Genomic DNA, 24,700 nt, shown 5'->3' on the forward strand with positions numbered 1-24,700 from the left:
CCACACGGAAGGTAAAGGGAGAAGAAATCATGTGCATGTCATCCTCCATTGCTCTAAGATCCTCAAATCACCTTGAAAACTCACCATACAATGCTCCTCACATGGATGAGTACCTGCAGAGGTTATCAGCTGATGGTGTGACTTCTTTCAGGGTCAGCATGTGAGTGAGAGTGTTGCTCTCCTGTTGTCTTGAAAGCAACTGTATCTTTCTCATGAAAGCCTTCACCGGGCTGTGCATTTCATGCACAAAAAGGCCCTTGCCTTGCAGCTTGGTGTTCAGTTCATTCATCAGTGCAGTCACATCAACAGCAAATGCAAAATCTGCCATCCTGTCCTCATCTGCAAGCTCTGGGATGGCCTTGCCTTTTGTCTCACAAAACTCCTGGATTTCTGCTTTCAGATCCCAGACTCTTTTTAGCACTTTGCCCAGGCTGAGCCATCTCACAGAAGTGTGGTAGCCAATGTCACTGTGCTCACTCTCATGCTCCTCCAGAAGTGTTATAAACTGTCTGTGATTCAGTGCCCGCGCCCTGATGAAGTTAACTATTTTAGTAACAACATCGATAACATGGTTAATTTTTAGCACTGATGTGCACAACACATGTTGGTGTAAAATGCAATGTAAAAATACCAATTTCTGATCAGGGTCAATTTCAGTCACTTTATCCTGCATGCGTTTTAAAAGTCCGACATTTTTCCCTGTAAGATTTGGACAACCGTCCTTGGTGACACCTGCCAGTCTGTCCCATTTCAGTCTCAACGTGTCCATACAAGCATTTACCTCAGTGAAGAGATCGCTCCCTGTCGTCATCCCTTTTAACCACCGCATTGCTGCCAGCTCCTCCGTAATCTTGAAGTCCGGCGCTATCCCACGGACAAATACGAGTAGCTGGGCTGTGTCGCGGACATCACAACTCTTGTTCAAAGCCAAGGAGAAAAAGTCAAAACTTGGCACTTCACGTTGCAGCTGTAGCTCCAGATTCCCCGCAATGTCCTCGATCCTTGTCGCCACGGTTTGCCTGGACAGCGGGACTTGCTCAAATGCCGCTTTTTTTTCAGGGCATATTAGTGCTGCAGAGTCTACCAAGCACTCTTTCACAAACTCCCCCTCTGCGAATGGCTTGCTGTTTTTGGCTATTTTGTGGGATATCACGAAGCTGGTCTTGGTTGCTGCATCCCTGGATGTATGAAGCTTGGTAAAAAAGCCTTGCTGCATTTGCAGCTTAGCTAGCAAAGCTTCCAATGTCCGCGCTCTTTCGTCATCAGTCAGGTTTTTATATTTCTCTGCATGTTTCGTCTGGTAATGCCGACTCAAATTGTAGTCCTTAAACACGGCGATCTGCTCCCCGCAAACTAAACACACAGCTTTACCTCCAACTTCAGTAAATAAATACTTAGCTGTCCAATTTTTGTTGAAAATCCTACATTCGGCATCTACCTTTCTTTTTTTTGCCTGAGCGTACATTTTTGAGGGTGAACGTTGTCTTGTGATTCAATCGCGCGCATGTCTTGATATACGCATTACGTTATTATGTGCGTGAAATAAAAAAAAAAACAACAACTTCAGAATAAAAGCAGTGCAGCTTTAGCCCATGAATGAGGTGAAATTAGAAAGTATGTTTATTTTGTAATTTCCAATTAGCCTTACACTGGCGGTCAGAGTCAACCAAAGGTATGTGGCCCGGGCCATACATTGCCCAGGTCTGTCATACAGGCCCGTCAGTGCCATCCCGCAGGCCGGATGTGGCCCGTGGGCCGTACAATGCCCAGGTCTGTTATACAAGGTATACTCAGGCATTTCCTACAAAGGACCAAAAGTCAGTTACAGTTGCCAAAGTATTGTGGGAAAGTACTTTGTTCATTATGGACTACCCGCTAGAATACATTCAGACCAAGGTAGAGATTTTGAAAGCCGCCTTATAAAAGAACTCTTATCCATGCTTGGAGTAAGAAAGTCACGCACCTCACCTTATCATCCGCAAGGTGATGCTCAACCAGAACATTTCAACAGAGCACTTCTCTCAATGCTTGGAACTCTTGAAAATGTGCAGAAACAAAACTGGAGTCAACATATCAGTCAGTTAGTACATGCGTATAACTGCACTAAAAATTAGTCCACTGGATATTCCCCATACTACTTAATGTTCGGACGCAATGCCAGATTGCCTGTTGACCTCTGTTTTGGTACAGCTCTCGACGGTAATTCAGAGACGTCTCACCTACAGTATGTGGACAAAATGAGAAAAGAACTCCAAAAAGCTTAAAATTTAGCTGCAGAGTGTGCAACCAAGAGCCATCTGAGAAACAAAACCTGTTATGATCAACGAGTAAGAGACCAACCTCTACAAGAAGGAGACCGAGTCCTCGTAAGAAATGTTGGCCTCACTGGGAAACATAAACTACAAGATAGATGGAAATCCACACCCTATATTGTGATTAAAACGTTTTCCAACTTACCTGTATACAGAGTCAAACCCGAACAAGGAACTGGAAGTGTCAAAACTCTACACAGAGACCACCTTCTACAAATTGGTTATCTTGTCAGGATTCCCGATAACTCTGAACAAACTAAAAGAGTCAGAACACCAGTTACCAGGAGACAACATACTCTAAGACATCAAACACATCACCAAAATGATCAGACATCTGACATCTCTTCAAACTCTGAATCTGAGTATGAGTGTGTCTACGAGTGCCCAACCTATGATAAGGTCAGGAAACCACTGTCCATACCAGACCGAACCACCCCAGAGCATACTCCCTTTGAAAATTTCCCCTCATCTGAGAGTGAACCAGAGGTGGAGAAAGTACATTCTGTCAGTTCACAGGAAGAGGAATATCAGTTCTCCAACGAGGAAGCAGATACTAATGATACAGCTGAAGACACTGATGTGGAGTTGAGAACTCAAACCAGCCCTAGAAGCAGAAAGTGAACGCGTGAAGTAAAACCAGTGATCCGCTTGACCTATGATGAACCTGGAACTCAAGCTGGGGAACCTGTGACTATTGTGCACCAGAGCATGGTCATTCACTTGAACCTCAGTGCCAGAGGAAACCCTGATCTTGTGAAACATCCTAAAACATGCCCCTACAGATCTAAGTCTAAACAGTACAGTTAGATGAGGACATCTACACCTTTTAGAAGGGGGAGGATGTAGCCCGTCTAAAATTTCATTACAGACCATACAGGCTAAAATGTAAAGATGTTTTAACATTTAAGTAAAATTAAATAAGACTGAAATGGCTGTAAAACATTTAATATTTCATGTTTAAAATGTGTTCATAAATGGTTAAAAACAAGGTTTAATCTTATCTAAGGTTGTTGTCATTTATTTGGGAATCGTGCTTTTAATCGCCACAAGCTTGTGTGAAACGTACAGCTCAACATGTGCTTTTGCTTGCATCCGAACTTGTTAAGTGTCAATATGGTATTTTCTTGAATTGTATTGGTTGATGTACACTTAGTGTCCAATCCCATGCGTGAGGGCGGGATCTGAATGAGGAAGGCAATAGAACATCTAGGCGCGAGGCATTCGACTGCTGCGTTTGCCGAGGGAAGTTTGTGAAGCTAAGCTGAAAGGAGAATGGTCATAAAACATTGTGGATGCAGAGTCTACGTTGCTGTTTTTGACTATTTAACCCTGTGATGAGTGAGTACTCGATGTATATGATTTTTATGCTAAGACGATATGTTTAAGTGCACATATGCGATGCTAATCGAGCGTTAGCATTGTTAGCATTTTACCGCGAGTTAATTTCAAACTCTGTATGTAAAGTATATGAGCTTGGAATTGGAGACCTTTGATGCTCAGTGGACCGAGAGGAATTCTCTGGACGTTTCTGCTGAGGCTTAACCGATGAGTTTCACCGAGTGCACTTCGTGATGCCGTGATGCCAAGTCATTGCTAACCCGTTTGCCGAGAGGGAATCGCATGGTGATGGACAACATTTGACTATCCATTGCTTCAACACCAAAAGGATTAGTGAGTACATCAAAGCACATGCATTTTATTTTGGGGCTTGTGAACAAGTGAAACGGACATTTTCTGTTTTTCTGGTCCAACGATCCCGAGCATCGATTCAGGCCTGCCACGATTGAACTTTCTGAGAAAAACAAAAAGGACTTTAAGGTTATGGTTTTTGAACTGGACTGAACTTGAAGGGATGTACATGGTTTTTGAATATGTTTATGTAGTTGCAAAGCGACAAAATCTCAAATGAACGCACTACCAATTTTATTTCATTTTTCTTTCTTTTAATTTTGTGAAACTAAACTTTAAATTTGTACTTAAAGAGATCTGTGTTTGTCTTAATTCATATTTTATCCTTAGGAGATGGAGGCACCGCTATAATCAAAAAGCATAAATAAGTTTAAGTTATCAAAAAATTAGATATTATTGTTTCTCCTGTTTACCATTGAAAATTTCATCTAAGTAACGTTCCCAGGGACCAAACCATTGTACTATCACTGCAATAACTAAGAGGTTGCGTGCTACACTGCTCTAACCAAAAATCATCAGACACTCTTTACCTTAGGCTACAGCCTAAGGCTAAAGCCTAAGGTAAAGAGGGAGCTATCAAAGGCCATACCAGGACTCAAATGCACGGCGGGACAGTTAATGACAAGAGAAAGAGAAAATTAAATAAAATACACATGGAAAAAGGAAGAGTACTACAGATGCAGTATTTGCGCCGAGAATGCTCATAGAGAAGTACAGAGAAGGCCGGTGGGAGCCGCATTGCATTTTTTACACCTTGAAAAGTCATACGACAGGTTGCCAAGAGAGGAGCTCTGGTATCCTATGGCAGAGAAGTGTGTTGCACTGGTGCAGGACATGTATGCTAGCTGGGAGACAGTTGTGCGGTGTGCTGTAAGACGGGACCAGAGAAGTTCAAGGTGGAAGCGGGACTCTGTTGGGGATAGGCCCTGAGCCCCTTCTTGTTCGCAAGGGTGACGGACGGCCTGACGGATGAGGGTAGACGTGAATCTCCACGGACGGTGACCTTTGCAGATGCCGTTGTGATCTGTAGTGAGAGCAGAAAACAGGTGGAGGTCAAGATAAGATAAGATAAGACCTCTGTCTCGTCCCGGACACGGAGGTCTCGGTGGAGGCTGATGTTCCTGCTTTAAAAAAAAACAACATGGCTGATGCATCTTCCGCATCTGCCCGGTCACGTGGTGCACGGCCCCCCGACAGGACGCCGAAGCATCAAAGTAAACCCAGGACTTCAACAACCAGACTCCTAGGAATAGGATGAATGAATGGGGAAAAATGAAAGAGAGCCAAGGGTAGAAGCGCTGATTACTGGCGATCGCAAAAGGAGCAGAAATGAGTGTAAAAAGAAGCGAGGAGGGTATCGAAGAGGAGGAGGAGTTAAAAGGCAGGGGGTCCTGATGACGTACCGTACATGTGGAGTCCTGGAAGTGCCTAGGAGAGCCAGCGGTACGGAGATCAGCGGTTGGATTATTCAACAGCGACAGGTACAAACGAGAGAAAAAGAAATTCAGCACACATGGAGAAATACTGTACGGGGATGACGAGAAAGGCGGCGAGCGAAGGACGGAGGCGGCGAGACAACGGAAAGTGACCCGAAAGTAAGGCGGGGAACTATGACTGAGCGCGTGTCGCGCCGGGCTTCACGGTGACTCCGGTGGGACAGACACAAGGGAATGAGCGGCGTGTGTCCGTGTGTGAAATGTCTGCGCTCTTGAGAGACAGCACCTCCTGCTGTTGACAGAGGGAACGAACATGAAAAAGCTTACGGCACCTGGTATTCCCAGGCGGTCTCCCATCCAAGTACTAACCAGGCCCGACCCTGCTTGGCTTCCGAGATCAGACGAGATCAGGCGTGTTCAGGGTGGTATGGCCGTAAACGAGACAAGCCTACGCGGAAGGGCATTTTATAAGCAGCCGTCCTCCGTCTTTTCCACCTCCAGTCATTTCCAGATCTGTCAGGAGCTCCTTCTATTGCGTTTCCATGATTACAGCCAGTGGCACCCAAGGTTACTATAACCAAAAATCATCAGACACAATACACCTTAGGCTGCAGCCTAAGGTAAAGAGGGAGCTAGCAAAGGCCATACCAGGACTCAAATGCACGGCGGGACAGTTAATGACAAGAGAAAGAGAAAATTAAATAAAATACACATGGAAAAAGGAAGAGTACTACAGATGCAGTATTTGCGCCGAGAATGCTCATAGAGAAGTACAGAGAAGGCCCGTGGGAGCCGCATTGCCTTTTTGTACACCTTGAAAAGTCATACGACAGGTTGCCAAGAGAGGAGCTCTGGTATCCTATGGCAGAGAAGTGTGTTGCACTGGTGCAGGACATGTATGCTAGCTGGGAGACAGTTGTGCGGTGTGCTGTAAGACGGGACCAGAGAAGTTCAAAGTTGGAAGCGGGACTCTGTTGGGGATAGGCCCTGAGCCCCTTCTTGTTCGCAACGGTGACGGACGGCCTGACGGAGGAGGGTAGACGTGAATCTCCACGGACGGTGACCTTTGCAGATGCCGTTGTGATCTGTAGTGAGAGCAGAAAACAGGTGGAGGTCAAGATAAGATAAGATAAGACCTCCGTCTCGTCCCGGACACGGAGGTCCCGGTGGAGGCTGATGTTCCTGTTTTAAAAAAAACAACATGGCTGATGCATCTTCCGCATCTGCCCGGTCACGTGGTACACGGCCCTCCGACAGGACGCCGAAGCATCAAAGTAAACCCAGGACTTCAACAACCAGACTCCTAGGAATATGATGAATGAATGGGGAAAAATGAAAGAGAGCCAAGGGTAGAAGCGCTGATTACTGGCGATCGCAAAAGGAGCAGAAACGAGTGTAAAAAGAAGCGAGGAGGGCATCGAAGAGGAGGAGGAGTTCAAAGGCAGGGGGTCCTGATGACGTACCGTACATGTGGAGTCCTGGAAGTGCCTCGGAGAGCCAGCGGTATGGAGATCAGCGGTTGGATTATTCAACAGCGACAGGTATAAACGAGAGAAAAAGAAATTCAGCACACATGGAGAAATACTGTACGGGGATGACAAGAACGGCGGCGAGCGAAGGACGGAGGCGGCGAGACAACGGAAAGTGACCCGAAAGGTAAGGCGGGGAACTATGACTGAGCGCGTGTCGCGCCGGGCTTCACGGTGACTCCGGTGGGACAGACACAAGGGAATGAGCGGCGTGTGTCCGTGTGTGAAATGTTGGCGCTCTTGAGAGACAGCACCCCCTGCTTTTGACAGAGGGAACGAACATGAAAAAGCTTACGGCACCTGGTATTCCCAGGCGGTCTTCCATCCAAGTACTAACCAGGCCGACCCTGCTTGGCTTCCGAGATCAGACGAGATCGGGCGTGTTCAGGGTGGTATGGCCGTAAACGAGACTAGGCTACGCGGAAGGGCATTTTATAAGCAGCCGTCCCCCGTCTTTTCCACCTCCAGTCATTTCCAGATCTGTCAGGAGCTCCTTCTATTGCGTTTCCAAGATTACAGCCAGTGGCAACCAAGGTTACTATAACCAAAAATCATCAGACACACTTTACCTTAGGCTGCAGCCTAAGGTAAAGAGGGAGCTAGCAAAGGCCATACCAGGACTCAAATGCACGGCGGGACAGTTAATGACAAGAGAAAGAGAAAATTAAATAAAATACACATGGAAAAAGGAAGAGTACTACAGATGCAGTATTTGTGCCGAGAATGCTCATAGAGAAGTGCAGAGAAGGCCGGTGGGAGCCGCATTGCCTTTTTGTACACCTTGAAAAGTCATACGTCAGGTTGCCAAGAGAGGAGCTCTGGTATCCTTTGAGGAAGTCTGGAGCGGCAGAGAAGTGTGTTACACTGGTGCAGGACATGTATGCTAGCTGGGAGACAGTAGTGCAGTGTGCTGTAAGACGGGACCAGAGAAGTTCAAGGTGGAAGCGGGACTCCGTCGGGGATAGTCCCTGAGCCCCCTCTTGTTCGCAACGGTGACGGACGGCCTGACGGATGAGGGTAGACGTGAATCTCCACGGTCCGTGACCTTTGCAGATGCCGTTGTGATCTGTAGTGAGAGCAGAAAACAGGTGGAGGCCAAAATAAGATAAGATAAGATATGATAAGATAAGATAAGATAAGATAAGATAAGATAAGATAAGATAAGAACAACTTTATTTGTCCCGAAGGAAACTGTTGTGCCAGAGTTACAGAAAATATAACAGTAATAAATAATAAAAGGCAGACTTGGAAATCAAAATAAACTATAAACTGTAAAGTGTCTCGGTGAAACTATAGAGAGGTGGGGGTATGCTCTGGAAAGGAGAGGAACGAAAGTTAGTCGCAGCAAGACAGCATACATGTGTGGGGATGAGAGGAACTCGGGTGGAACGGTGAAGCTACAGGGAGTGGAGATCAAGAAGCAGGAACATTTCATGGACTTGGACACTCTGGATTGTTTTTTGGGCCGATCGTAAATCCATGCTTTTGCGGTGCACCTGCCATGTGCAACGACAACTCCCTAGTTGGGTCACAACCCAGCCAGGGAGGGTCGGCGCGTGCGACCATAAACAGTGAACCCGGCCTCCAGCGACACAGACTTGCTCTTGAACAGCACGACAGGGGAGAGCGCGGACGCAGTCCCCCACTACCAGAAATTATGCAGTCGAGATTCCCACATTTGGGGAATTCGCAGGGGTCAGCACAGCCGCAGTGCAATGGCTGAGCCTCGCCCTGGGTGAACCACCTTCTTGATCATGGTATCTCCCCTGCCAGGTAAGTATGAGTCGCACGTGTCCCGCGCACGGATCGCTTTCACACGCACGCCGTTCTCAGTCGGGGGGGAACCCACGCGGACTGTTCCGGGAGCTCACACACGATCCCTCTCGCACACACACACACACAAACACACACACACACACACACTCCGTCAAAAAAAAACGTCAACTCTGAGTTCTGACGGGCCGGGACGCCGAAAACGACACGGACGCTTCAATTTTCACGAAGAAGTCAGAGGACAACCGGAACACGTTCCGTCCGTCCTCCTGATGCCGCGAGGGGTTTCTGCCGCTCTACGACCGGGAAAACTTCCCCCTGAGCCCAGTCTGACACAGTCTATACAAGGCAATCCATCCGTTTCAAATGCGATCCATTTAGGCTCGGTTCTGGTCCATAGTGGGATTTTATCGGGCTGCACGGGGCGAATGGTAGGGACAGGGTTTCAGGCAGACACGCTCGTGTGTCGCTATCTACCGCTCCCTACCGGCAGAAACAACGGGGACAGTGTCGCTGGTCACACAGGGCACAGACAAGATCTGGGTCCCGTGTATGTTGGTTACGTATGACGTTGTTGGAGGACATGGCAACCTTGACATCGGACACAAAAGCAGGGGGTGCACCGTTCCCAGAGGCACTGCAATACCGGGTCGATGCGCGGAGAGGACGGAGCAAGCCCCTATTCCATCTCCCTGTTCCAAAAATCAATTTAATATTTGGTCCCCGGATAGGGGACGTATCAGATATTAAACTGATAAGAACAGATACTACACTTGATCTTAGCCAAAAGGCCGAGAAGCGATAGCCCCGCGCCCTCGCTCGACGCCACCGCATTCCCCGCACCGTCAGCTTCACTCACGACTTCATTCCCAAATAAACCCCCACCCCGTCTAAGCCGCTCGGCCCGGAGCGACGGCGCATCTCCCCCATCGCCCCCATCGCCCCGGAGACGGAGGTCCCGGTGGAGGCCGATGCTCCTGCTTGACAAGAAACAACATGGCTAAAGCATCTTCCGCATCTGCCCGGTCACGTGGTGCACGCCCCCCCGACAGGACGCCAAAGCATCAAAGTAAACCCAGGACTTCAACAAGCAGACTCCTAGGAATCGTGTCCCCTTCAAATCAACCTGGAATGTGGCAAAAAGTCGCCCGTGAGGAGAAAAGACACAGGTGGAAACAGGACGTTTGCACCGCTCACGATACACAGCGCGGCAAACGGGCGCCATCTTGTGAACCCGTCTGGTTACCGTATCGATGCGACCAGCTCTCACAGAGACTCGCCGCTCATCGCCGGGAAACACGATTCAAAAAACGGCACGAACACAAGACAACAGTAAAATGGTTTTAAATCCACATTTACATTTAATTACATTCATGTTTTCATCACTACCAGCAGAACAATTTCTAAACACGACGGTAAATCATCTCGTCCCGTGGCGAACACCCACTGGACCCCGGCACCCCAAACAGCCTTCGACGGCCTTGAACGCTAACCCCGCCCCGCACCGGCTAATACCGGCTGTTACAACGACTGCTGGTCGGACGGAGCCGATCGCGCTCGGCTAGACCACCGCTTTATCGTTGTCGTTTGAGTCGCCAACACTCAATTACCGACGCTCTCCGAGGCAAGTTGGCGGAAGGCCGCTAGCTCGGTTGTTAGCTAGCCTTACCTCAGCTCACGAAATCTGTGACGTTGTCAAGATTTCTAGGCCGAAAGGCCCTCAATTACCGTGAAAAATCACCGGGAGTTGCTTCGCGGTTGTTATAAACACGGTCAATCCGATTGTAGGTCGAGAAATCGTCACTATTCTCTGTAAAAGTGAACTTACGTCGCGGGGCTGGACGGCGCTTTTGACCGGGAACAAATTGCGGAACCCCGGAGCCTTCAGGGACCGACAGCTCCCTTCTTCACTTCCGTTAACGGGGTATGTTCGGAAAACGGCCATAAACTCTTCGGTTCAATTCTACTTCGAACTATTTAAATTAATTCTACTTCAAACTATATGAATTAATTCTAATTCTAACCATATGAATTAACTGTACTTTAAATTATGAATTAAGAAAAGAGATGTGGGACCTGTGGAATCCCCTCCGTGGACACTTTCATCCCGAGTCCCGCTTCTCTGAACTCTTATACTGGCATTCTGTGGCTTAACTGATGCCAGACCACCATCGATGACATGCAGAGGTTTTTAAATGCACTGAATGGAGAGAAGTTCTGACACTCTGTTGATGAATCAGGTCCAAGTCCAGTCACCCAGCAGCCCAGGAGTCTCCTTCTGTGCGCCGGTCTGCTCCAAGACCTCCAAAATCATCCCCGTCTGCAGGAAAACAAGGAACCACAGGACCCTGGGTACAGATCTTCCATCCTGGCTCTGTAGGAGTGACTGACGTCCTCTGAGCACCTTGTTGTTCTGTCTTACCTGAGATCCAACACCGACCCGCCCTGGACCCCCTGCTGTTCACCTAGAGTGAGCAGGACCAGAGGAGATGCTGTGATAATGAGCACTGTTGTGCAACTTGAAAGTCCTAGAAGTGACATCTGGACATCTGGAGCTCATGTGAATATAAACCACAGCGGGTAAAAACACAAACACATAAGCTGCACTTGTCTGTAAACTGCAGGTGTTCACATTGTAACGAGATATTTACACATTAACCTTTTTTTTTTTTTACTTTTAATTAAATACATACTGTTAAAATTTGCAAATATGTCCTGGAAAAGCAGTGCCTGTAACACGGCTGATGGAAAATGTTCATTATGAATGAAACAAGGAAAAGTTCATCCATTTTTTATCCCCGCTTTATTTATTATTGTTATGTTTTACTTGAAACTCTGGCACAACCATTTCCTTTGGGATAAATAAAGTTATTCTTATTCTTATTCTTAAACAGGCCACATCTGGCCAATCAAAGATTGGTACAGAATTCATGCTTGATATGTATGATTGGATCAACGAATGTGGGAGCTCAAACTGGAGATTATCAATTTTTGGAGCTACTTCAGAACTCTTGAGAATTTATCCTGAACTGAATAACACGGATTAGCTTTGTTATTTAACATTTACTGTGGACCTACTGACACACATGAATGAGCTGGACGTGAAGATCCAACCAAAAAAACAGTTTGTGAATGAAATGCAAGCAAATGTCAGAGCCTTCAAAACCAAGTTGGTTTTATTTTCAAAGCAAATATCAAAAGAGTCTGATATGTACTGTTCACAAATCCATTTTTTGTTTTACATGTATCATATTGTCAAATTTTAAAAGTCAATCCGGCCCCTGAGCCAAAAAGTTTGCCCGCCCCTGGAATACCTTATGAAGACTTTTCAGAAAACCTTTGACCTGTCATTGCCAGCAAAAGGTATATAAGAAAGTATTGCAATGAATGTTTGTTCCTGACCAACTCCTTATTCTCCATCATTATGTCCAAATAAGTTTGTTAAAAATCAGACAATGTGATTTTCTGTCTCTCATAGTTGAAGTGTGCCAATGATGAAAATGAAAGACCTCCATCATGTTTTTAAGTGGGAGAACTTGCACAATTGTTGGCTGACTAAATACTGTTTTGCCCCACTTTATCTGGATACTGGGTACTGACACCTATTCAAATCAACATTTTAAAATGAGCTGATTTAGACTGTGATGATCATTTTGAGCTTATTTAATCAAATTGTCAAATATTCAAATACGACATTCAAGTTTTTAGTTTCACCTATGAACAGGGTGATGGCAATCAGCACCAACAACACACTGAAGTCTCACAGCACCTTGACTGGACTGAAAATCAATGTCAAAATTAAGCTATGACAAACAGTGAACCTCTGTGTGAATTCTGTCCTCTTTAAACATATCTTGAACCCCCGGTGCATGTCTTTGCGATAACAAGTCATAACTTCTCACTCCAAACTCACCTGAAACACAATAACAAATAAAATCTTCAAAGGGTACAGAAGAGACCTGCATGTTTTATTCCTCAACCAAGCCAAGGCGTCTTAATCCATCCCCACATCTGTCATCTGGGAGGCCTTCAACCCCTTCCAAGTGCATGAAACCCCCCACAAACCTGGTCAGAAGCTTCCTCCAGCATTTCTTATTCTGTAAAACAACCACAGAGTACAAAACATGGTGATCATTGGAAGTGGGCTTCAGGGCAGGCTGCGCCACATCCCCTCTAGCCTTTACCATGGCAATGGAGATGATCATCGGTGCATCTCGGTGGAACGACGGAGGGGAGCTACTGCAGGCTTGACAGCGGCTGCCTCCGATTCGTGCCTCCAAATAATTATTGGAAAAGCCCCCCAGTAAAACAGTTGAAGAACATGAAATGACCACCTAGATCCCCACCATCACCTCTACCAAATGCCAGCTGGAGAAGCTTCACTCCAACACTACCTGGGGAAGAAGAAGTTGGAAGCCAACAAGTAAGGGAGCATTTCCATCGTGAAAGGAAAGCTTACTGGCCACGGTTCCACCTCGTCGAAACAGCCATTCCTTTGATATCAGAGCTGCAGGTCCAGCCTTGGATGGTGGAAGCCTCAGATGCAGAACAGACCAACGCTGCATTGAATCCCTTCAGTGGGTTGTAGGACAGGATACAGATTGGATTGGAAAAGCAGGATTTCCCTTGAAAGGTAGTAAACATCAGACTTTTCTACTCATCCTGAAATTTATTACAAAACACACAAGAGATGTGTTTCAGTATTACAAATTTACAATACGCAATTAAAAATGTGTCTGTAGATCTTTGTGCAAGTCGCTACAAATCAGCCTTGCTTGTTCAGAGATGATTAAAAAATCCTTTTCACAGAAAGGTGGATTTAGAACTCAGTAAAATAAAAAAAAAAAAACATTGTAACAGTTTTACCAGAGATTTTCAATAATAATGTTTTCGTTTCCCATATGAACAAGCAGATGAAAATGTGTACAAACAACAGACGAGAGTGCCACATGACCACAAGCATGTAATTGATTACTTAGTACAAATTCAGCCGCTAATACAAAAGTTTTTGAGTCATGCATTGCTCCATTCAGAAGCTGATCCAGGGTCAGCCATCGCAGCCATTCAACGACAAGAAAAACGTCAACTCTGAGTTCCGATAGGCTGGAATGACCGAAACGACACAGACGCTTCAATTTTCATGAAGAAGTCAGAACACAGAACACATTCCGTCGATCCTCCTGATGCCACAATTGGTTTCTATTGTTTTACAAACGGGAGAACTTTGCCACGATCCCGGTCTGACAGTCTTTAAACGCGACCAGTGTGGTGGACGGATCGGGGCTGTCGTCTTTTGTCGTCAAACACAATCCATTTGCGCTAAGATCGGATTCCTTGGTGGGAATTTATTTCGGTACACGGAAGCAAGGCGTAGAGACAGGTTGTCCAGTTAACAAACTTATGTCACACGTCACCCACAACCCTCCTGCCTCTTTGCATTATCATCTACCAACATAATACAGTAGACGCACCAAATGGCACGTTAAACATTCGTCTTCACGATCTTTGAGATGTCTGCCATCAAATTTGTTATTATTTGCAGTTTCAGAGGGTGCACCATCATCTTCACTTAAAACAACATCGCTGATGCAGCTTCCGCATCTCCCCTGTCACGTGGTGCACGGCCGACCAATAGGACGCCTTCTTCTTCTTCTTCTTCTTCTTTCGGCTTTTCCCGTCAGGGGTCGCCACAGCGAGTCAACTTTCTCCATCTAACCCTATTCTCTGTGTCTTCCTCTCTCACACCAACTACCTTCATATCCTCTCTCACTACATCCATAAATCTTCTCTTTGGTCTTCCTCGAGACCTCTTGTCTGGCAGCTTCAATTCCAGCATCCGTCTACCAATATATTCTCTATCCCTTCTCTGTACATGACCGAACCATCTCAGTTTGGCCTCTCTGACCTTCTCTCCAAAACATCGAACATGTGCCGTCCCTCTGATGGACTCATTCCTGATCCTATCCATCCTGGTCACTCCCAAAGAGAACCTCAACATCTTCATCTCTGCAACCTCTAGTTCTGCCTGCTATCTTTTGGTCATTGTAACAGTTTCTAGTCCATACATCATCGCTGGTCTCACCACTGTCTTGTACACCTTTCCGTTCGTACTGGCCAATAGTCTTCTATCACATAGTACCCCTGACACTTTTCTCCACCCATTCCAATCAGCTTGGACCCGTCTCTTCACCTCTTTTCCACACTCTCCGTTGCTCTGGACTGTTGACCCTAAGTACCTGAAATCCTCCAGCTTCTTGATCTCCACTCCCTGTAGCCTCACCGTTCCACCTGAGTTCCTCATTCACACACATATATTTTGTCTTGCTGCGACTAACTTTCATTCCTCTCTTTTCTAGAGCATACTTCGACCTCTCTAGAGTTTCCTCAACCTGTTCCCTGCTCTAACTACAGATCACAATGTCTGCAAACATCATGGTCCATGGAGATTCCTGTCTAGCCTCATCTGTCAGCCTGTCCATCACCATTGCTAACAAGAAGAGCCTCAGAGCTGATCCCTGATGGAGTCCCACCTCCACCTTGAACTTCTCGGTTACCCCTACAGCACACCGTACCAGTGTCTCACAGCTAGCATACATGTCCTGCACCAGTCTAACATACTTCTCTGCCACTCCAGACTTCCTCATACAATACCAGAGCTCCTCTCTTGGCACCCTGTCATATGCCTATTCTAGGTCTACAAAAACACAATGCAGCTCCCTCCTGCCTTCTCTGTACTTCTCTATTAGCATTCTCAACGCAAATACTGCATCTGTAGTACTCTTCCTAGGCACAAAGCCAAACTGCTGTTCACAGATGCTGACTTCTGCTCTCAGTCTAGTTTCCACTACTCTTTCCCATAACTTCATTGTATGGCTCATCAACTTTATCCCTCTATAGTTGCCACAATTCTGCACATCCCCTGTATTCTTCAAAATAGGCACCAACACACTTTGTCTCCATTCTTCAGGCATCTTCTCACTCTCTAAGATCCTATTGAATAATCTAGTCAGAAAATCTACCGCTGCCTCTCCTAGACACTTCCATACCTCCACAGGTATATCATCAGGGCCAACTGCTTTTCCACTCTTCATCTTCTTCAATGCCTTCCTCACTTCACTCTTACTAATTTTTGCTACTTTGTGGTCTACAATAGTCACCTCTTCTACCCTTGCCTCTCTTTCATTTTCCACATTCATCAGTTCTTCAAAGTACTCTTTCCATCTTCCCATCACTCTTCTAGCATCTGTCAATACATTTCCCTCTCTGTCCTTAATCACCCGGACCTGTTGTACATCCATTCCATCTTTATCTCTCTGTTTTCGCCAACCTGTATAGATCATTCTCACCCTCCTTTCTATGCATCCGAGCATACAAGTCATCGTACGCTTTTTGTTTTGCCTTTGCTACCTGTATCTTTACCTTTCGCCACATCTCCCTGAACTCCTGTCTATTCTCTTCAGTCCTCTCAGTATCCCACTTCATCTTTGCTAACCGCTTTCTCTGCATATACTCCTGCACTTCCTCATTCCACCACCAAGTCTCCTTATCTATTTTCCTTCCAGATGACACACCAAGTACTCTCCTATCTGTCTCCTTGATAATACGAGCTGCTGTTGCCCAATCATCTGGAAGCTCACCGTGACCACCCAGACCCTTTCTCAACTCCTCCCTGAAAACCATGCAACACTCCTCCCTTTTCAGCTTCCACCATTTTGTCCTGTGCTCTGCCTTTGTCCTCTTCAATTTCCTTGTCACCAGAGTCATCCTACAAACCATCATCCTATGCTGTCTGGCAACACTCTCACCTACAACTACTTTGCAGTCACTGATCTCTTTCAGGTTACCGCATCTATACAAGATGTAGTCTACCTGCGTGCTCCTACCCCCACTCTTATAAGTTACCCTATGTTCCTGTTTTTTCTGGAAAAACGTGTTCACTACAGCCATTTCCATCCTTTTTGCAAAATCTACCACCATCTGTCCCTCTGCATTCCTGTCCTTGATACCAAATCTGCCCATCACTTCTTCATCCCCTCTATTGCCTTCGCCAACATGTCCATTGAAGTCTGCACCAATTACCACTCTCTCATTTCTGGGAATATTCTGCATCACTTCATCCACCTCATTCCAGAACTTCTCCTTCTCTTCAGATTCACATCCCACCTGCGGGGCATAGCCACTAACAACATTGAGCATCACACCTTCAATTTCCAATTTCAGACTCATAAGTCTATCTGACATTCTTTTCACCTCTTGGATGTTTCTAACAAACTCCTCCTTCAAGATAACTCCTATTCCATTTCTCTTCTTGTCAGTACCATAATAGTACAACTTAAAGCCTGTTCCTAAGCTTCTAGCCTCACTACCCTTCCACCTGGTCTCCTGGACAAACAGTGTATCCACCTTCCTTCTCTGCATCATGTCGACAAACTCTACCTTTTCCTGTCATAGTCCCAATATTCAAAGTCCCTACTCTCCCTACTCCCTACTCCCAGGCTCTTTCCTTTCCTCCTCTCTCTCTGCTTCTGAACACGCACTCCTGCTCTTCTTCTCGTTCTTGTTCTTCAACCCAATAAAGCCAATAAAGCCACAATAAAACCATCCAGTCAAAACAATTTTGACTAGATGGCTTTATTGTTAAAACCTTCAGCAGTAGGTGAAGACATTGTGTAGAATCCCGTCATATTCAGCGTATTTCAGCACCAGATACCAGCATTAAGAATACCATGGTTATTTACAATATGTGCCAAAAATCTTTAACTTGGAAGATAAAAACTTTTTGACCAAATGCCTTTATCTTTCATTGTTGAGTCTGGATTTGAGTGAAATTATTCATTTTGTAGATTCTATATTTTGTAGAATTCCTTAATATTCAGCATATTTCAGCACAAGACACAACCTTTAAAGAATTCCAAAGTTATTTACAACTTGTGCCATAAACATTCGACTTCGTGAGATAAACATTTTTGATCAAATGGCTTTATCTTTTAAACCTGCTGCTGGATTTCAGTAAATGTGACATATATTGTGTAGAATCATGGCCTATTCAACATATTTTAGCACCAGACACCAGTTTTAAGAATTCACTTGTTATTTATAACTTGGTCCAAAAAGCTTCAACATCATGACATGAAGAGTTTTGACCAGATAGGTTTATGGTTTAAACCTTTGGGTAGATTTAGGTAAAGATGACATACTTTGTGTAGAATCACATCATATTCAGCACCAGGCACCAGCATTAAGAATTCGAAAGTTATTTACAACCTGTGCCAAAAATCTAAAAATTGGAAGATAAACACTTTTTGACCAAATGGGTTTATCTTTTAAAGATGTGGCTCCATATCAGTGACTGTCGCAGATACTGTGTAGAATCATGTCCTTTTCAATATATTTTAGCACCAGACACCAGATTTCAATAATTATTTTCTTCTTAAAACTTGTTCTAAAAAGCTTCAATTGGTAAGATAAACACTTGATGTCCAAATGGCTGGATTTCAGTAAATGTGACATATATTGTGTAGAATTACGCCCTATTCAGCATATTCCAAAAACAGACACCAGATTTAAAGAATTCCAAAGTAATTTACAACTTGTTCCAAAAAATTCAATTTGGTGTGAAACATTTTTGAATAAATAGCTTTGTCTTTCATTCTTTCGGCTGGGATTGAGTGAATTTATACATTGTTTCGATAGTGTATTATCACATCCTAATCGGGAAATTTCAGCACCAGACACCAGCTTTAATGAATTCCAAAGTTGGCAAATACCTTTGCCAAAAACTGTAAACTTGGAAGATAAACACTTTTTGACCAAATGGCTTTATCCTTTGAAGATGCGACTCCATATCAGTAATTGTCACATGTATTGTGTAGAATCATGTCCTTCTTGTTTAATCATGTTCCCTTCTTGTTTAAAACTTGTTCTAAAAAGCTTCAACTGGTGAGATAAGCACTTTATGTCCAAATGGGTGTGTTTTAAACCTGCAGCTGGATTTCAGTAAATGTGACATACTGTATATTGTGTAGTATCACTTCATATTTAACATATTGCAGCACCAAACACCAGTTTTTAACAATTCACTTCTTATTCAAAACTTTTTTCAAAAATCCTCAACTTGGTGAGGTAAGAACTTTTCAATCAAATGCCTTTATCATTTAAACATCTGGCTGGATGTTAGTGAATCAGACATTAATTGTTTAGAATCATATCTTATTCAGCATATTTCAAAAACAGACACCAGTTTTGAAGAATTACAAAGTTATTTACAACTTTTGCAAAAAAAACTTCGACTGGCTGCGATGAAAAATTGACCAAACGGCTTTATATTTCTAACTGTTGGCTGCATTTAAGTAAAGATGATATATACTGTGCAGAATCACATCTTATTCAATAATTTTCAACAACAGGTGCCAGCTTTAAGGAATTCCAAAGTAATTTACAACTTGTTAAAACCTACTAAACCTGCAACATGATATTTATACATTTGACATATTTTGTGTAAGTTCAAATCCTATTTAACATATTTCAACAACAGAAACCAGCTTTAAAGAATTCCAAAGTAATTTACAACTTTTTCCAAAAACCTTCAGTTTGGGTGATAAACATTTTTGAATAAATGGCTTTATCTTTCATTCTTGCGGCTGGATTTGAGTGAATTTATACATTGTTTAGATTCTGTATTGTGTATAATCACATCCTTATCGGGAAATTTGAGCTTCGGACACCAGCTCTTAAGAATTGCAACTTGTGCCAAAAACTGTCAACTTGGTGAGATAAAGATATTATATCCAAATTGCAACTATGAGAGCGCAAAGACCAGACATCCCCCTCCCTTTTTTTTTTTTTTTTGATATTAATGTATTTTATTTCCTGAGTTAGCAACTTGCTCCTTTCCTCACATTCACTGTTCGTAAGTATGTAGTACCACATTCCACCACAGGATGGCGTGAAACCAACTGTGATTAGTTTGCCGAGACGCGGTCACAGCATTAGTTCAGTGCTGTGTTGGACGCCAGTAATGTGGCTAATGTCTGTGTTACAGCCGACAACAAAACCCGCAAAACCCACACACTGAATCATCATCATTCACGTGTGCAACACAACCACTACAAAAGCTGATGCAGAAGCTGTAGTTAAACCTATCTGTAAATATATCCTGCCAACCCATGGCATACTGCAGAGAATAAATGAAGTAGTACACAATGGGTCAAGTTATGGACATTGACTTAAAGAGACATTGTTCTTATCATCCACAAACTGCAGGGTTAGTGGAAAGAACAAATGAAACAGTAAAAAACATACTAAGAAAATGTATGGAACATACAGGAAAGACATGGCAAGAGTGCATATATATGATAAAAATGTCTATGCACATAGTTACCACAGTGAATGGTTTGACACCATTATAGATAATACATGGTGGACCATTCAGGTTACCGATGACACATCCAGACCTAGAGAAGGCCCACACAGAAGAAATTTAGTGGAATACATTAGAAATACACTTAGGCAACGAGATGTAACAGACACAAATGATCTGCCTGAATCTCAATCTGCTCCACAGGTGAAGGTCCGAGTCGGTGATTGGATCTTCGTGAAAGTCATGAAGAGAAGCTGTTGGAGTTCAGCACGCTGGGAAGGACCATTCCAAGTACTTCTGACCACGCTGACTGCAGTGAAAACTGCGGAACGATCCACTTGGATTCATAATCACACTTTAAGGTACTCCCTGTTAATCCTACTAACACTGGCTAGAGGGGAAGGCTGACTACAAAGGGGAGTAAGAAGGATAGTCTTACTCGTCTCAAGGCGTCGGCTGCATTTGTGAAGAAACCACCAGATCCCTAACCATTTAGGTTGGAAGGATCCAGGATGAGCCCTCCAAAACAGGAGCACCCAACCCAGCAGGAGAAGGCAGAGACAAACAATGGCAAGTCTGATGAGTACAGAAGGGCCTATCTCAAACTTATAAAGAACTATGAAATGAGAACAATGCTCCACACCGTGACAGTCTCTGGTGGCGATTGATAAATATAACAGCAGGAGACCAAACTGATTGCTATGTTTGTACTGTAATGCCACTATCAGTGTCTCCTAACCCGACTATACAACCTTATCCAATTAATGAAAGTGAAACCTTGTCCATAATATGGGTGTATTCCCAAGGACCGAATCAGAGATTTTGAATTTTTCAGAATATAACAAATACCTCAGTCCTTCCCTTTCTGCCTTACAATCCATCAAATTGGCGATTACCAGCTAATTATTCTATGGCAACCAACAGAACTGTCATTGAGGGATTCATTCTGATTAAAATGAAAAAGACACCACCATTTTGCATGAAACGACAGTGTGGTAAAAAGGATCATTATCTGGGCCAACTTAAGTGTGCTAAATATGGAAACAGATAGACTAGTTAGGAAAACTTATGACTCCTATAGTAATAGTATATGTGAGGTTGGAAAGTGGGGAATGGATGCGTGCGCCATGAATCTGACTGCCCTCAAGCCATTATTGGGTATTGAAACAAACCTCACCAAATTTGGTATTCCACCATGGAGGATTTTCGCATTCCCACATAAATACGGTTATCCATGCCCAAAAACACATGTATGGATTTGTGGCAGACGAGCATTTCTGTATCTGCCCCAACACTGGTGTGGCACATGCAATTTGGGCTGATTAGGAAGCGCCATGACTTTTATACCAGAGCATAACATGACTCATGGCATACAACCCATTAGGCCAGGGGTGGGCAATTATTTTTTTCCATGGGGCCACATAAGAAACGTAAAATATTGTGGAGGGCCGGGCCAAAAGGCTGAACTCAATTCTGCATAATATTAATTGCAATGAAAAAATGAGGTTGCCTTACAAAAATTTATTCATTCAAATTTCTCAGCACAATGGTAGACAAAATTTTTACATTTTTTACTATTTGTGACTCATATTAGTGAACATTTTCAGTCGTATTCACTTCAAAACACATTTTGAGTTCCATATTGACTGTCACTGAACTGTGATTTTGAGAAAAAGGGTCCCAGTTCACTGTTATCTGGTGCCTTAACATGCCTACATTTGTGGTCTAACTACCTCATTTGGTGTTTTAAAGTTCTTTTTTCTTGTTCAGTGAGAGAAATCTAATCTCTGCTGGGCTTTAACGAGTGCATCGAAGTCAGGTTGAATGTCTGAAGTGGAGATGTGAAGCACAGCTAACAGATGATCATCAGTGAGAGGATCTATACCTGGATTTTGTAAACTTCATCATTGAAAATGTTTGTTCACAAATGTAGGTAGAGCCAAAGAGAACAAACATCTTCTGAGCATGTCTCCTAATGTTTGGAAAGTTCTCCTCCTTGAGAGAAGAGTAGAAATCCAGCAGAGATCCTGACTTAAAGTGCTCTGCCAGTACTACATCATACTGCAGGTCAATGAGTTCCAGCTGAAAATCACTGGGTGCATCATCCACACGGAAGGTAAAGGGAGAAGAAATCATGTGCATGTCATCCTCCATTGTTCTAAGATCCTCAAATCGCCTTGAAAACTCACCATACAATGCTCCTCACATGGATGAGTACCTGCAGAGGTTATCAGCTGAAGGTGTTACTTCTTTCAGGGTCAGCATGTGAGTGAGAGTGTTGCTCTCCTGTTGTCTTGAAAGCAACTGTATCTTTCTCATGAAAGCCTTCACCAGGCTGTGCATTTCATGCACAAAAAGGCCCTTGCCTTGCAGCTTGGTGTTCAGTTCATTCATCAGTGCAGTCACATCAACAGCAAATGCAAAATCTGCCATCCTGTCCTCATCTGCAAGCTCTGGGATGGCCTTGCCTTTTGTCTCACAAAACTCCTGGATTTCTGCTTTCAGATCCCAGACTCTTTTTAGCACTTTGCCCAGGCTGAGCCATCTCACAGAAGTGTGGTAGCCAATGTCACTGTGCTCACTCTCATGCTCCTCCAGAAGTGTTATAAACTGTCTGTGATTCAGTGCCCGCGCCCTGATGAAGTTAACTATTATAGTAACAACATCGATAACATGGTTAATTTTTAGCACTGATGTGCACAACACATGTTGGTGTAAAATGCAATGTAAAAATACCAATTTCTGATCAGGGTCAATTTCAGTCACTTTATCCTGCATGCGTTTTAAAAGTCCGACATTTTTCCCTGTAAGATTTGGACAACCGTCCTTGGTGACACCTGCCATTCTGTCCCATTTCAGTCCCAACGTGTCCATACAAGCATTTACCTCAGTGAAGAGATCGTTCCCTGTCGTCATCCCTTTTAACGACCGCATTGCTGCCAGCTCCTCCGTAATCTTGAAGTCCGGCGCTATCCCACGGACAAATACGAGTAGCTGGGCTGTGTCGCGGACATCACAACTCTCGTTCAAAGCCAAGGAGAAAAAGTCAAAACTTGGCACTTCACGTTGCAGCTGTAGCTCCAGATTCCCCGCAATGTCCTCGATCCTTCTCGCCACGGTTCGCCTGGACAGCGGGACTTGCTCAAATGCCGCTTTTTTTTCAGGGCATATTAGTGCTGCAGAGTCTACCAAGCACTCTTTCACAAACTCCCCCTCTGCGAATGGCTTGCTGTTTTTGGCTATTTTGTGGGATATCACAAAGCTGGTCTTGGTTGCTAGATCCCTGGATGTATGAAGCTTGGTAAAAAAGCCTTGCTGCGTTTGCAGCTTAGCTAGCAAAGCTTCCGATGTCCGCGCTCTTTCGTCATCAGTCAGGTTTTTATATTTCTCTGCATGTTTTGTCTGGTAATGCCGACTCAAATTGTAGTCCTTAAACACGGCGATCTGCTCCCCGCAAACTAAACACACAGCTTTACCTCCAACTTCAGTAAATAAATACTTAGCTGTCCAATTTTTGTCGAAAATCCTACATTCGGCATCTACCTTTCTTTTTTTAGCCTGAGTGGACATTTTTGAGGGTGAAAGTTGTCTTCTTGTGATTCAATCGCGCGCATGTCTTGATATACGCATTACGTTATTATGTGCGTGAATTAGAAAAAAAAACAACTTCAGAATAAAAGCAGTGCAGCTTTAGCCCATGAATGAGGTGAAATTAGAAAGTATGTTTATTTTGTAATTTCCAATTAACCTTACACTGGCGGTCGGAGTCAACCAAAGGTATGTGGCCCGGGCCATACAATGCCCAGGTCTGTCATACGGGCCAGTCAGTGCCATCCCGCGGGCCGGATGTGGCCCGTGGGCTGTACAATTCCCAGGTCTGTTATACAAGATATGCTCAGGCATTTCCTACAAAGGACCAAAAGTCAGTTACAGTTGCCAAAGTATTGTGGGAAAGTACTTTGTTCATTATGGACTACCCGCTAGAATACATTCAGACCAAGGTAGAGATTTTGAAAGCCGCCTTATAAAAGAACTCTTATCCATGCTTGGAGTAAGAAAGTCGCGCACCTCATCTTATCATCCACAAGGTGATGCTCAACCAGAACATTTCAACAGAACACTTCTCTCAATGCTTGGAACTCTTGAAAATGTGCAGAAACAAAACTGGAGTCAACATATCAGTCAGTTAGTACATGCGTATAACTGCACTAAAAATTAGTCCACTGGATATTCCCCATACTACTTAATGTTCGGACGCAATGCCAGATTGCCTGTTGACCTCTGTTTTGGTACAGCTCTCGACGGTAATTCAGAGACGTCTCACCTACAGTATGTGGACAAAATGAGAAAAGAACTCCAAAAAGCTTACCATTTAGCTGCAGAGTGTGCAACCAAGAGCCATCTGAGAAACAAAACCTGTTATGATCAACGAGAAAGAGACCAACCTCTACAAGAAGGAGACCGAGTCCTCGTAAGAAATGTTGGCCTCACTGGGAAACATAAACTACAAGATAGATGGAAATCCACACCCTATATTGTGATTAAAAAGTTTTCCAACTTACCTGTAGACAGAGTCAAACCCGAACAAGGAACTGGAAGTGT

The 24,700-nt window shown here is 44.2% G+C and overlaps 4 non-coding genes across 4 annotated transcripts; all 4 read right to left on the bottom strand.

The window, feature by feature from the left end:
• Positions 1–5,757: 5,757 nt before the first annotated feature.
• Positions 5,758–5,876, bottom strand: LOC147220352 (5S ribosomal RNA). The gene has a single exon (XR_015108446.1). It is a non-coding gene; the product is annotated as a 5S ribosomal RNA (ribosomal RNA).
• Positions 5,877–7,254: 1,378 nt separating this feature from the next.
• LOC147220353 (5S ribosomal RNA) lies at positions 7,255–7,372 on the bottom strand. The gene has a single exon (XR_015108626.1). It is a non-coding gene; the product is annotated as a 5S ribosomal RNA (ribosomal RNA).
• Positions 7,373–8,583: 1,211 nt separating this feature from the next.
• LOC147220354 (U1 spliceosomal RNA) lies at positions 8,584–8,747 on the bottom strand. Its single transcript, XR_015108559.1, has one exon. It is a non-coding gene; the product is annotated as a U1 spliceosomal RNA (small nuclear RNA).
• A 604-nt stretch (positions 8,748–9,351) lies between these two features.
• Positions 9,352–9,542, bottom strand: LOC147220355 (U2 spliceosomal RNA). The gene has a single exon (XR_015108116.1). It is a non-coding gene; the product is annotated as a U2 spliceosomal RNA (small nuclear RNA).
• Between the last annotated feature and the right edge of the window lie 15,158 nt (positions 9,543–24,700).

Source organism: Fistularia commersonii, chromosome 24 (assembly GCF_037954325.1).
Source record: "Fistularia commersonii isolate RoL2024-O1a breed Wild chromosome 24, RoL_Fcom_v1.0, whole genome shotgun sequence".
NCBI lineage: Eukaryota > Metazoa > Chordata > Actinopteri > Syngnathiformes > Fistulariidae > Fistularia > Fistularia commersonii.